We start from the raw sequence: 15,433 nt of genomic DNA on the forward strand, positions 1-15,433 counted from the left end.
TCCTATCCACCTGTCTCATGTTGATGAGGTCATCCAGCCTGATGATCTCTAGGTTCTCCTTTGAGTGGTTCCCTCTGGGAGAGTTCTCTCTCTGTAACTTGTGTGTGTTTGCTCGTATCCTGTTTCTCCTTGACAGCACTTTAGTGTTTTTACCACTGGTGTCTCATGTTGATGAGGTCATCCAGCCTGATGATCTCTAGGTTCTCCTTTGAGTGGTTCCCTCTGGGAGAGTTCTCTCTCTGTAACTTGTGTGTGTTTGCTCGTATCCTGTTTCTCCTTGACAGCACTTTAGTGTTTTTACCACTGGTGTCTCATCTGTGGTTCACCTTTTATTTGACTTCTTTGTCAAAGATGAAGGTGTTTGTGGTCATTCATCAATCATGTGATGGCTCATGTGACTGTGAGTCTGATGAAGCGCTTGTAGCGTCTCTCACTGTGATCACTTCAGGCTATTGAAGCTACTCAGATGTAGCCTGACTAGCTCAGTCGGTAGAGCATGAGACTCTTAATCTCAGGGCCGAGGGTTCAAGCCCCACGTTGGGCGTTCATCTTGAACATCCCTGCTTGTCCTCTCACTTTCTGCAGCTGTGATTGGGAATTGAAAGAAAAATCACTGAATGAACAACACAAACACAGACTGTGTCTGAAGTTCCACACCTGCACCTGACTCAGAATGAAAAACCAGTGTGGACTCAATTGTATGTCAATACTGATTCTGGAGAAATTTCTTTGTGTGTATTGATGGACGCGAGCCAAGCAGAAATTCCCCACAATGCAATAGGGCGGCGTTTGGTCAGTGTTGAGCAGGCGTCAGTCTGACAATGATGTCATATTATTGTGTCATCACCTGACCAGACCCAAAAGTAGGCTCAGGTATCAGTTTCTTCTCAATGCTAATGTCTGCTAGCTTAGTCTGCTACTTTGATGGCTCTGCCTGCTCTAAGGTCCAGACCCCTGGATGTGGTGGTTCCTACCTGAACGTAGATTCTGTCAGCTCATGTTGTTAAATCAACTCACCAGGAACACCAGTAGATTTCAATGGACTGACAATGAGTCTCATTGAATGGGTGTCTCGTCCAACGAGAAACAATCAGTCTCAGGTTGAAGCTCATCAATGAGGTCTTGTGGATCAGTGGCTTGCATGAATGAATGAGTTGGAAGACTTCTTGGAAATTAAAGAGGATTTAATACAATTAAGAAAACCCTTAAGACAGAGTGATAATTCCAGCAGAGTAATTAAGGCCCATATTGAGTAGCAGGTATGAATTAGCCTGGATTTATCTGAGCTTCAAGTAGACGGCTAAGAGGCAGGTGGAAAGGTGTGTAGGATGAACGATGGTGACCTCCAACCAAATGAAGAGGACTGAGTGGAGGCTGACCAGCTCTACGGAGTCAGGCGGAGTTTGGCAGCGAGACAGGAGTCCAGGCCTGAATCGGTGAAAACCAACGTAACCGGCTTACGTTCTCAGCTGGATTCTCCCATCGATGTACGACGCCTCTCCAACGAACTGGTGGGAGGACGGCCTCCAAAGCCTCCACCTCGTCGACCGTGGCTCCCGCTGAGATTCGCTCGATGAAGAAGGGAAGCGCGTTGATTGGCTACCCTCTGGTCTCAGGCTGCTGGCTGCCTGGACTAAGCTGCTCTTCTCCGACACAAAGGTGGCTTCTCTCTCTTCAAGGCTCACAGGAGGTCAAGAGTGTAGCGACCGTGAGCCGAGATCGATGATGAATTACAAAAATAGAAAATCAAAAAATAAATTAGAGGAATAGAAAAGAAAAGGGGGGGGGGGCGGACCAGCTGCTCTAGGAGCTCACACACAAAGGGCAGAAACAAGAAGCACTGAAGAGAGCGCCAGCAGTGGATGGTGCCACCACTGTTACAGTAAACTGGTCCGCCTCAGAGCAGTGACCTTTGACCTGTGAGGGGTTGTTGGCCAATCAGCACACTTTGCTGTCTTCAGTCCTTCTCAGATATCAACAAATGAAGCTGGTTGAACAGACAGCAATCATCATCACTCAGAGACATCACCTGGAGAGGAAGACTGCTCAGAGTTCTGACAATGACAGTGAAGAGGCAAGGAGAGCTGGACAACCACAGACAGTGAAACATTCGGAACATCATGTTGATACACGTGTGTGTGTGTGTGTGTGTGTGTGTGTGTGTGTGTGTGTGTGTGTGTGTGTGTCAGAATCGGAATCAGAATCTTTTATTTTCGTTGTTGGGGGGGGGGTACACTGACAATAGTTAGAGCGCTCTTCCAGAGCCACCGTGCACCACAGAATGCAGATACAAAGAAAAGATAGAAAAGATAAAAGCAAGATAAAAGACACTGTTAGAACAGAAAGATCCATCAACCCACCAACCAGAGGTGTGTCTGGTACAGATGTGGAATTATTGGCTCACACAATGTTGAGGCAACTGGAAGAAGACAAACAAAAAAGGCTGGTGTGATCCAGACCTTCATCAAAAATGGTCCTGGAGAACTGTTCAATGTGTCAGGACTTCTGTCCATTGTCTTCTGCTTATCCTGTTCAGGGTCATGAGGGGGTGGAGCCTATCCCAGCAGCTTTTGGGCGACAGGCCGTGTTCACCCTGGACAGGTCACCAGTCCATCACAGGGCCAACACATCCACAGACAAACATTCCAAGCCAGACTCAGGAGGATCTCTCCACCCTACAGACTGTAAAGGAACCATCAAAGATGGCAGTTGGAGTTCTGTGGATCTGTGCTGGATTCCTCGTGCTCACGGACCAGAAGTCTGTCTGAAATACTGCACTGATTGATGATCTTTTCATGAATCTGGAAAAGCTTCTAAAATGAAAGGAAAACAATCCTATCTTCTTCATGCCTCAAGCCAAATCAAACCAAGAGTTCTTTTATCATATTTTTTTTAACCGGACGTCTGCTTTGACTGGTTGGTTGTTGAAAGAGAGCAGGACAGGACAGACAGCAGAAGACAAATATAGAGAAGGAAAGACAAAAGACAGAGAGAAAGGAGGGAGAGAATGACAAAAAGATGGGAACAAGATGAGGGTGAAAGACAAGCAGAGAGAAAGACAGAGGGACAGGGGGATGGAAGACAGACACACAACCAACAACAGCAGCAGCAATAATAGTAAACTAGCTGCCAATGATAACGTCTCCTGGTCGCTGAAGCAATCAACTTCATAATAGGAGGATTGAAGAGCCAGGAAATAAAATATTAGCACAATACTGATGTGAATGTTCGTGCAATACTGAGAACACTGATATGTAGACGACTAGTAGGGGCGGCACGGTGGTGCAAGAAGACAAACAAAAAAGGCTGGTGTGATCCAGACATCCATCAAAAATGGTCCTGGAGAACTGTTCAATGTGTCAGGACTTCAGAAGCTCCAATCCTCTCTAAGGTCCAGTGAGAGTGGAAGAGATTATAAATGAGAGAAGCAGGGCCCTCACTCAGAACTGAACCAGCTCAGTTGGGAGAGCCTTACACTGAAGATCTAAAGGTCCCTGGTCCGATCCCAGGTTTCAGCAGAGGAGCAGCATTGACTTTACTTTCCAGTGGAGGAACTGCAGACATGAAGGAAACTAACATCTTGTCCTGTGCATTCTTGTGACATTCAGGACATTTTTGGAGCCTCTTGTTGGATTTTGCCACAGAGAATCAGAGCCAATCAAAAGCATGGTGGACTTCAACATGGAGGACTGAACAAGTCAAGAAAGCATCAGTTTGACCTTCACAGGTGTTTCTGTTCCTGTCTCAATGCTGTAGAAAGAGCCTGAGGAGCTCAGACGGTAGAGCATCAGACTTTTAATGTGAGGGTCCAGGGTTCAAGTCCCTGTTCAGGTGCTGTGGAGGTTCCAGTGTTTGACAACATGGTACTGGATGAAGTTTAGTGTTGAACAAACTGTCAACATTAAAAGTAGAAGTGTTCTTGTCTTGCCACTGTGAGACAGTTGCTAGAAAACTGACCAACAATAATTTCATGTGGCATGCAATTAACAAAAGACCTACATTGATGGTCGAGGGGGGGGCTGGAGCCTATCCCAGCATCTACAGGCCAGAGGCGGGGTTCACCCTGGACAGGTCACAAGTCCATCACAGGGTCAGCATACAGAGACGAACAACCATTCACACTCACATTCATACCTACGGTCAATTTAGAGTGTCCAATCAGCCTCGTCCCCAATTACATGTCTTTGGACAGTGGGAAGGAGCCGGAGTACCAGAGAGAACCCACGCATTCATGGGGAGAACATGCAGGCTCTACACAGAAAGATTCCCCACCCGAGCCTGGACTCAAACCAGAACCTTCTTGCTGTGAGGCCACAGTGCTCACCACTGCACCATCATGCTGCCAAGCTCTCTTCTACTTTCCTCAATTGTGTTTCTTTCATGTCCTCCTGAGATCAAAGACAGAATTCTAGCTACTGTCAAAGCCCTGATGACATCATCAGGAATTCTGACTTTGATCTGGAGACTCTTGCTTTAATCTGAATTTGATCCGACTAATGTATTAGTTTAGGTTGCATGATACCGACCACCTCATTTCTCCTGATGGACTGGTGACCTGTCCAGGGTGAACCCTGCCTCTTGAACAACGTCACCTGGGATCGCCCCCCCCCCATGACCCCATACCCCCTTCCCTCATGTGACTCTTTCATGCGGGCCTCTCAAAACAAAAACATGGCCGCCGCTCCTGTCATTTTCGGAGGAAAGTGCCTTCTTCCAAGATAGTTTTGATTTAATAAAGCATTCTGATGACATTTCTAGAGAGAAATATGCATTTTGTTTTCATAATCTTTGCTCAGTTCTTGTGTTTAATCTTTGGTTTGTTCGTTATTACGATGAATCTTTCACCTCTCGGAAGAGAGTCGTTACAGTGTCACATTTCTACTGTTGCTATGTTGGTTGCTAAGGACGCCATTACGGACGAGCGTCATTTCAAGATAGGTTTGATTTTTAAAAAGCATTTTAAGGACATTTCTGGCGAGAAATATCAATTTTATTTCCATAATATTCGCTGTTCAATAAAGAATAATATGAAATGGATTTTAGTGCCCCAGGAATTACAAACATCTGCTTCCGTGGAAGTCGGCCCCCGTTCTTCTGTGAGAAAATCCGGTAGTTGTCGCTCACTCCGAGGAAAAAAAACAAATATTTTTAATACTTTATCTTTTGATTAAGAAGACAATCTACAAATTCATTTAATTTCTGGATGTTTATTCTACCTACGAAGTCCATTTGTCACCATTATAGATCGACCAATCAGCATTAAGAATATAAACAATGACTCAAACTAATGGCGGTCTGCTGACGTCACATCCGTCACAGAGGCTCACTCCTGCACTCAGAGGTGGCCTTTTAGTTCCATCACTTCACGCTGTATTTACAGATTTATGATTGAGGGGAACAAACCACTCTGATGTCTGGGTTCATCAAGGATATCATTAAAGAAATCCTAACTATCTGGCCAGTTAAATTGATCCTAACTGTTCTTCAGATGTTGTGCTGGTAATGTCATGTAGTTTCTTTTCAAATGTAACTTTGTCGTTCTGATGTGTGTATTTTTACTGCTCCAACAAAGCTGTTCCTCTTCTGGGGAAATCAATCATTCAGGCAATCAATAACTGAGTGTCTCTGATGCTGTACTGTAGTATTGCAGTACAACAACACTCTGATCCTTCCTTTTCAAATGTTTTTATTGTGTTTCTCTCATCAGGTGTTCACAATGATGACAATAAAAATCAATAATTGATATTCAGCTTTGTTTCAACAATAATAACTGATCAGAAATGAGGCCTGATGGCTGCAATAGCAGCTTTGTGCTGTTCAGTGACACCTTCTATAAAAAGGAGTCAAGGCGGTCTTAAAGATGTGAAAATGTTCCAAAGATCCTTCTTCATGTTGGTCCTGAACAAGATTGGTGTCAGGCCTTTTTTCAAAGGAGCTCCAAAAGGCTCACTTAACCCTTTGAGGCCTGGCTGAGACACGAGGCCTGTTGACCTTTGACCCTGTTGCTCTTTTGCTCTCATTGGCCTCTCCAGTGGATACAGACCTGAAACTTTATGAAATCCTAATCTGGTGGAATAATTCTAGAACCCCCTCCCAAACAGGAAGTGGCTTCAGGAAGGAGGTGGGGCTTCAAAGTTTTAAATATTGGTTTCTGGCAGAGGTGTGAGCTCCTCCCAGAAAGCTCATCTCATTTGGAGCAACTTTGACCAGTTATGATGCTTAATTTAAAGACTTTACTGGACTTTGCCACACCCTTTACGGACAGCAGAAAGGACTTAGGGGGGTCAAACCACCACAGATGTGATCCTTATGGAGGACAGAACAACACACTCAAATTTCAACTTCCTAGGTTCAAAGAGAAAAAACTATCCCCTTGTGAAACTGGGAAAAATCAGGGTCTGGGACTTCTGCACTCCGAGAGCCTTTTGGAGCAGAATTGAGGATCAAATCTGGGTTCTGGTGTTTCTACTTGGGCTACATCCACCAAACTTTACACACATAGTGTGATGCCCCAGAGTAGCATGTGCTGGGAATTTCAGCCATGTGGGTGCTAAGGGGCCCAAGCACGGTCCCGGGTCATCCACTAACCCTAAGGGGCTCCTCAAAGTCTGGCCCCTCTTCCCTGGTTTCATTTGAGCTGAAGCCACCAAAAGTCACACCAATGGTTGATGTCAGTGAGAGGACTGATTCTGACATTTTCAGCCATCCAGAAGTTACAGAGCTGAAACACAAGACCCCAAAGCCCCTTCCATGTTTGTTGCCGGAGATATCGTAGTCATGACAGTGCACCTCCTTTATGAAGAAAAACAAAACAACTACTGCTTTGGGGCTTGTGTTTAGGGGTATTATATTATATTATTATATTATATTATGTGTGTAAAGTTTGGTGGATGTAGCCGGATGGGCCGGTGTGAGCAGGCATTTCAAAATATATATTTCTGGTAAAAACGCAGAAACAGCGGTTAGTTTGTTTTTGTGTTAAAATGAGAAACAGACCCATCCAGTTGTAGTGCCACCACTCAGCGGCCGCCTTGCAGTCAGAAGCCATGAAGAATGTTGCCCAGTAAGAGGAAGGAGAAAGGAGGAGCCGAAAAAGAGACACTCACGAGAAGAAAAGCAGACGAATTTCCAAAACTCGACGTGTTCTTTCCAGGGCTGGACTGGGAAGAAGAGACGTCAGGTGTTGGAACGTGTAGTGGAAGAAGAAGGTCTCTGAGTAGTGAAAGAGTATCACTCTTTTAACATGGTTACTGTCTTCCATGTAGAATACTGCACTTTATTTTAATTTTTGAAACTTCAAAATGTGCGCATACATCCTCTGGTATGGCGTGTGCTTACACATATCGTGTAAATAACCATGGAGGGCTGCCAGGGATGAGAAATGCCAGGGCCATTTTTTGGTCCCAGTCCAGCCCTGCTTCTTAACCTGCTCACGGTGTCCTGTCAGCTGTCTTCCCTCAAGGAGGTGGCCAGTCTTGCTCTGGAGCAGTTTCAAAAATAGGCCTCAGCACACTGCCTCTGTGCCATGCCTCTCTCATGCTCCTCTACTCTTTGGTGCACATGCCTCCAGTCTGTCAGGCCTCTAATGAAGACACTTGGATCACTGGGCTTGCTAAAAGCAGGGCAAACAAAACAAAACAAAGCATGACGTTGACCACAATAAGTCAGCCATTTCCACGTCGTGCCGTCCGTTCTAACGAAGAGCCTCTGGACGACAGGGTTTATGGAATCTTGTTGAGGATGAAACTTTAAAAAATCAGTCCTCTGTGTGGAAGAAGGGCGACTAAAATAGTCTCCACCTGTCTGATCTGACTCCTCCACTTCCATTGCAACAGCATGGCTTGACTAAGAGAAAGAGAGAGAGCTGAGAGATTTCATTGGACGAGCCCAATGTCCTTCAAGAAAATCAACCAATGGGCCGCGTTTCGCGTCTCCGATACCGTTACGGTCGATTAAAAACTATACACTTTTGAAAAAAAATTATGACAGTTATGGGCCGGCCCAAAGATGTGCATCGGCCAGATGGCCAGTCCAGCCCTGGGTTCACCCTTGATGGGTCACCAGTCCATCCCAGGACCAACACACACAGACAGACAACCATTCACTCTAACAGTCATTTAGAGTGTCCAGGTAACCACTACCCTCTTGATGTCTTTGGACTGTGGGAGGAAGCTGGAGTACCAGAGAGAACCCCCACAGAGACAGGGAGAACCTGCAGGAGGGGTGGAGGTCGATGAGTCCTGGAGACGTTCAATAATGTCCACAACTTTGGCACCAGGAAGACAGCAGGTGGTGGCACCTGGGAGTTCAACAGACCTGATGATTGAACCACCAATCACAAGGATTTCAGCCTCCATTGTAAACAGAGAGTTTAGATGAGAGAGAACCTGCTGTCAGCCTCACCAGTCAGGGCAGTGGCAGAGGCAGCAGAGTTGAATGAAGCAGGACCACCTGGCAGGTCTCAGCTGGAGGTGATGACATCACTGGCCTCAGTCCTCACCAGTGCTCTGCCTAGCAACAGGGACGATGGGGAGAAACCAGTAGAAGCGCTCTGAGAGTTGGAGACAGCAGGAGGAGAGAGACCACGACAGAGTCACCCATGGGAAACTGTTGGATCCACTCAGGACAGGCTGGACAGACACAGATCAAAGACAGAATTGATGATGTCATCGGGAGGCTTTGATAGTGTCTTTATTTGTACCTAGAATTCTGTCTTTGATCTCAGGAGGACATGAAAGAAACCCAATTGAGGAAAGTAGAGGAGAACATTCAGCTTCATTAGAAACACTTGAACTGTTGAACAGTAGAATTTGTTTGAAACAGTTTACAACACTGAGTGACAGGATTGAAGAGGGAAGAGTTTTGTATTTTCAGTTTAATTCTAACTTTAAACTGGGCATGAACATTTTTAGTCGTTCATATTCTAACATACAGAGGAAGTCATGACATTCCCTTTTTTTTAACCTGTCCTGTTCAGGAAATGGAAATGGAAATTTAGCTGCTATGTTGAATCAGAAAAACCTTTTGAAGTCTACTTTTGCTTCAGTCAGAAAGTGGACTGTTGTTAACTCTCACAATGGTTGGTGATTGTGGAGGAAGACAAAATCCTTATGAACCTCTTTTTAACAGACACACATTTCTAAAGACACTGGTTCATTTTATTTTTCTTCTTTTAGCAGAGGATGGTTTTGATCCATCGACCTCTGGGTTCTGGTCCAGCACGCTTCCTCTGCACCACTCTGCTCTGCCATTAATGGTGCCAGGAGGCCTAAAAACACACAAAACACCAATTCAATCCAGGACCTTGGATCCTAAACTGAAACTCCATCACACGGTGGCTCTGCTGGGGCTCCCACAGGTGAGTGAGGCTGAGCTCCAGTCTGCTCTGAGGAGTCAGCAGAAATCTGCACCACTCAGAGGTTTGGTTGGTGGCTTTGACAAAATCCCAACAAACTCAAATCCTGTTGAATCAGGAAGTTCTAGTTGAACTCTCATCCACGTCACATGACCAAGAAAACCTCCTCTTTCATTCAGACCAGAACAGACAAACATAGAAACATTGACACGACAGGTGGGCACCGTCAACTTAAAGCACGTTAAAATGGCAAAATATGAGGCCATGCATGCATTTATTATGCAAAATATTTGATACTTTATTGATAATAAGGATTCCAAGAAACTTTCTGAAACCAGGCCGACCTGTGCCGTGTGCTCGCCTATGGAAACAAACAGACCCAGAATCAGATATAGAGGTTCAGGTTCTGGATGGTTCTGGTTGGTTCCTGCAGTAAAAGGCATGTATATCCAAGTGTGTGTGTGTGTGTGTGTGTGTGTGTGTGTGTGTGTGTGTGTGTGTGTGTGTGTGTGTGTGTGTCAAAAACTGACCCACTTCTTTTGCCAACTTGAGCCCACAGTGGTGGTGTCTCTAAAGAGGTGGAGCTCTGTCCTTCACCTGCTAGGTTCCAGCAGGCAGCTCAGGTCTAGTTTTCTTCACTGAGCCTCCATGATGAGTTTCCTCTGAGAAGTTCTTGTCCAAGGTCCCAGCTGGTAAAACCATTGTCACCAGTGATACTGGGACCCTGCAGTCCAGTGGTCTTATCAGGACCACACTGGACCTGCCGTCTTTGTTTGTTGTGTTGTTGTGCAATGTGAGAGAACGTGACAGACCATTTTATACCAAAGAAAGGCTGTGTGTGTGTGTGTGTGTGTGTGTGTGTGTGTGTGTAACCATGTTAAACTCTTTTAAATAAATGTTTCAACCTGCTATTATTTGGATGCTGTATGATTCCTGCAACCCCAGACTAACTAAGGTGTATAATGTAATATAATATATATATAATATAATATATGATACTAAGGTATCATCGATGCAGCGACTCTGCTAGGATCAAACTACTCAGGATGAAACAGACCAATGTTGACATCAAGTAGCAACTCAGCAGCTGATCAACAGAGTCCTCAGCACCAGTAGAGCCTGGTCCTGGTCCCTGGGGGGCTCCAACCACCAGCCTCTCTGTTAACAGCCGAGCGCCACAGAGACTCTGAGTCTCCTGCTGTTCATGAAGAGTTTTCAGGCTAAATTCAGTGTGTGAGGTCCACACTGCACATTTGAGGGACCATGAAGGACAGAGGAGAGTCTGACTGTCATGGTGAAAGCCTTCAGCACTAGAACTGAAACAGCCCCACCATCTTAACCCCCCCAGACCAAACATCATCGTCCAGCCTCCAACCAGAGGTCCATCAGTTATCATGGAGCCACAGGTGGAGTCTGGATTCTTTTCTAGAATGAGACGGCAGTGACAGTCCTGCCAAGTGACATCACTGACATGAATGGATGACTTCAGTCACGTGACTGGATGACTTCAGTCACGTGACTGGATGCCTTCAGTCACATGACTTCAGTGCCAAACAGTGCACACTGGTGCCTACCAGTCAAAACCACCTCAGACTGTATCATTCTATATGCTTGGCTGTAGTGTGTGTGTGTGTGTGTGTGTGTGTGTGTGTGTGTGTGTGTGTGTGTGTGTGTGTGTGTGTTTTAAAAAGGCAAAAAAGTCTTTTTTCAGCAACAGAACTTGAATACAAACACAAAATGAAAAGCAGAACAAGCCAGAACCCAAAATATGGATTTACAGAGGAAGCGTGCTGGGCCCAGAACCCAGAGGTGGATGGATCAAAACCATCCTCTGCTAAAAGAAGGGAACAAAATAAACCTGGTTGTTTTGAAATGTGAATCTGTTGAAGAGGGTGGAAATGGTGAGGGAGTCAGTTGTTCCTTTTGTTTTATGACAGAGACCTCATTGTTAACTAAATCATTTTAATTCTTTACTTGAAGTTTCCTGCTGTTTCGCTCAAAATGTTTGACAACTTCCTCCATGCTGGTGCCCCATCACACACAACAGGTGCACTTGTCCTCTTTTCACCTCTGACCCTCAAACATTCACTGTCTTCCAGTGAACGTCCAATTGTCCTCTGAAATAAGAGATGAATCTTTCCCTGCTGAGACTCCTGATCTCTGACTGTCACTAGCATGTGCTAGCAGAATACAGCACTCCTTCTTCATGATCTGTCTTTGTCTCTGACCAGCTCTCCTGCTCTCTTTCCTCCTACCAGTCAAAGCAGACATCTTCACCTACTGATCCTGGATCTGCTGCCTGTTCCTGCCTGGTAAAAGAAGGAACCAGCACCTGGTTCTCCAGGCTGAATGAACTCCAGGACGTTGCCCCAGCTGGCACCAGGTGCTGACCCAGGTCCTGCATGGGAGATACTGTCAGTTCTGTTCTGCCCTGCTCACAACCACAGGCTGGTGTTGAGGCCTGCAGCAACCAGGGCCCCAGTCACCAAGAGTATAAAGGCTGGTCATTGTGGCAGTGGGAGGAGTCAAAATAAAGACAGACCAATGTGAGCAGGAGAAGTCAGAAGAACTTGACCATGTTTCCTACAGTACCCAGGAGGCCTGGTAGTTGTTGAAGGAAGCTCCAAAAGCAAAGAGCAGACAGCAGGACATCAAAAGAAAAGATCCAGACACTAAAACTACAAGTAGAAACAAGAAGAAATACTAAAAGCTTTGGAAAGATACTACAAGGTTGGATATACATTATTATATACACTACTATTCTCATTGACTCCTAAAGAGGGACAGGAAACATTAGAATGTGGATCAGATCAGCTGATTTCAGTGTTGAGTCCATCCCTCCATCCACTTTCTGTTCTTATCCTTTAAGGGTCATGGAGGGGGGGGGGGGGCGATCCCAGGTGACATTGTTCAAGAGGCAGGGTTCACCCTGGACAGGTCACCAGTCCATCAGGAGAAATGAGGTGGTCGGTATCATGCAACCTAAACTAAAACATTAGTCAGAGCAAATTCAGATTAAAGCAAGAGTCTCCAGATCAAAGTCAGAATTCCTGATGATGTCATCAGGGCTTTGACAGTAGCTAGAATTCTGTCTTTGATCTCAGGAGGACATGAAAGAAACACAATTGAGAAAAGTAGAAGAGAGCATGGCTGCATGGTGGTGCAGTGGTGAGCACTGTGGCCTCACAGCAAGAAGGTTCTGGGTTTGAGTCCAGGCTCGGGTGCAGAATCTTTCTGTGTAAAGTCTGCATGTTCTCCCCTCCTCTATGCTGCTACAGGCTTAGACTGCTGGGGGACACATCAGGTTACATGGAGCCCTTCCCTCCTCTCTCCTCCCTGCACATTTTTGGAACTGTCATTACCATTACTTGTTGCACTTTGTAATTTGGCCTTGGTGTCTCGCAGTCTCTCTGTGTTTCCACAGATCCACCAGAGCCCCAACCGCCGCCTGCATCGCCCCCCCCCCCCTCTTATTTCCTACTGTTACACCGGCCTGCGCTCCCCTTCCATGAACCAGTCTGCCAACCAGTCCCCCATCAAGCTGGCTTGCTCTCCCTGCCTCCCCTACCAGAAGCTTCCTTCTTCAGCTGTTATTAACATTTCCATGTTTCTCACATTTTGTATTGTAAACTGTTTTCTTGCCTGTAACAACATCTCCTGCACGTCTGTCCGTCCTGGTGAGGGATCCTCCTCTGTTGCTCACCCTGAGGTTTCTCAGATTTTTCCCTGTTAAAAGGGTTTTCTATGGAGTTTTTCCTCAGTCGATGTGAGGGTCTGAGGGCAGAGGATGTTGTTATGATGCCATGTGAAGCCCTTTGAGACAAACTGTTGGTGAATAAATAAAATTGCCTTGCCTCCCCGTCCATGTGTGGGTTCTCTCTGGTACTCCGGCTTCTTCCCACCGTCCAAAGACATGTAATTTGGGACGAGGCTGATTGATACTCTAAACTGACTGTAGGTATGAATGTGAGTGTGAATGTGAGTCTCTGTGGCGCTCGGCTGTTAACAGAGAGGCTGGTGGTTGGAGCCCCCCAGGGACCAGGACCAGGCTCTACTGGTGCTGAGGACTCTGTTGATCAGCTGCTGAGTTGCTACTTGATGTCAACATAGGTCTGTTTCATCCTGAGTAGTTTGATCCTAGCAGAGTCGCTGCATCGATGATCTGAATGTGGACGGACAGATTGACCCTCCACAGCAGACGCCTGTGACAGATCTCTTGATGAGACGCTTCAGTCTTCAGTTTTAGTAGCAGTGTGGAGGAGGCCGGCCGGCTGTGGTTAAAGTGGTGGGGGCTCTGGAATGAAGGGGGTCACTGTTTGGTTCTCAGATGCTCCAGCTCAGGTTAGCGAGGTGGTGGAGAAATGAGTGAGAGCTCTGCCAGTTGGAGCCTCTTGGGTCACGGGAGGCTTCACTCCTGGAGGTGGAAATGATGAGGAGTTTGTAGAAGCCCCTCCCCTCTGTAGGGCTGGTGGCGCAATGGATAATGCGTCTGACTTTGGATCAGAAGATTCTAGATTCAACTCCTGGCTCAGTTCAAACTTCATAAACAAAAGCTTTCACACCTGAAGTGAGAACCAGTGATCAAAGTCACTGAAGTCCTCCCAGGTTTCCTCCTTGTCTGCTGGAAACATGAACACATGAATGATCCTGCTACCTCTCATGTTAAGCTGCACTTGACAGTGACAGCAGGAGAACAAAAATCCCAGTGTGTCATCAACATTTCCTGTCAAATCAATGATAGAAGCTGTTGAGTTTCTGGATCAGAACAAGGAGAAAGGAGCCCCAATGAAAGAGAGATGGTTCTTGATTCTGATTTTGTTCTTCACTCCTACACCAGAGAGTGAAAGTGTGGGCTGGCTGGGAGCAACTGCCTGCTTCAGAGTGGGAGGAGCCTCAGGACTTTCCAGTGAGAGCTGCAAACTTCCACCAGCGCCCAGTGCCAGCAGGTCTTCATGATGGAGCTGAGAAGAACACAACAACACCAGAGCACTGGAGAATTACTGTGTTCTCTTTTGGTGTCCCAGTGTTAATTTGAGGATCTAAACCTGATATTTAGAAAATCAGACAGCACAGAAAAAGAAAATGCCACCACATCATTGAAATTTTCTGTTATACAAATGAACGTGTTGACTCTTTTTGTATGAGCCCTGCCACTGAGGTCACCAACATGAGCTGGAGTTGGGAATCTTGAACTGAACCTGGTATCACAGCGACCCCTGCTGCTGCAAAATGGAACAGCAACATTGAACCAAGTACAGGATTGGAGTGAGACTGATGGTCGCTGTTTGGGTTTTTCAAGAACAAGGAGGGTGTGGCTTCAAGCTGGATTCTCAGAGACTATTTCCTCTGCTACTCTTACGTCCACGTCTGTCAACGTGCAGACATCTTTCTCGTTTCTGCGTACTTCAGGTGACAGCAGAGCTGCTGAGATGGCTGGTTGCTGCTGGAGGAAACGTTCCAGCATCTCCAGTGAGCTATTCCAACGTGTCACCACGTCAATCACCATCTTGTGCTCAGGAAGCTCCAGCACCCTTTGCTTCTCACTGAGGATGCGGCTCGCCGTAGAGCTACGGTGAAAAAATGCAGCGATGCGTCTGACTCTGCCGAGCAAGCGTGCAGCTGTAGGGACTTAAATTAAGAAGGTGTGCAAAGCAACCAATGTGCAACAAGCCCGTCATCTCCGCAGCGCGGACAATATTTGCTGCTGAGTTTTCTCGCTGTGTGGCTGGTTTCCACGGCTCTGGTTTGAAGAACATGGCATGCGAGGATCCAGTCGCTAATGTAGTGAGCTGTAATGGTCAGATATGAATGATGATGTCATCAGGGCTTTGACAGTAGCTAGAATTCTGTCTTTGATCTCAGGAGGACATGAAAGAAAGACAATTGAGGAAAGTAGAAGAGAGCATGGCAGCATGGTGGTGCAGTGGTGAGCACTGTGGCCTCACAGCAAGAAGGTTCTGGGTTTGAGTCCAGGCTCGGGTGGGGAATCTTTCTGTGTAGAGCCTGCATGTTCTCCCCATGAATGCGTGGGTTCTCTCCGGGTACTCCGGTTCCTTCCCACCGTCCAAAGACGTGTAA

At 46.3% G+C, this 15,433-nt stretch overlaps 1 non-coding gene across 1 annotated transcript; it reads left to right on the top strand.

Moving 5' to 3' along the window:
- The first annotated feature begins 471 nt into the window (after positions 1-471).
- Positions 472-544, top strand: trnak-cuu (transfer RNA lysine (anticodon CUU)). The gene has a single exon. It is a non-coding gene; the product is annotated as a tRNA-Lys (tRNA).
- Positions 545-15,433: the final 14,889 nt, after the last annotated feature.

This window comes from Aulostomus chinensis, chromosome 1, assembly GCF_037954235.1.
Source record: "Aulostomus chinensis isolate RoL2024-O1b breed Wild chromosome 1, RoL_Achi_v1.0, whole genome shotgun sequence".
NCBI classification, from domain to species: domain Eukaryota; kingdom Metazoa; phylum Chordata; class Actinopteri; order Syngnathiformes; family Aulostomidae; genus Aulostomus; species Aulostomus chinensis.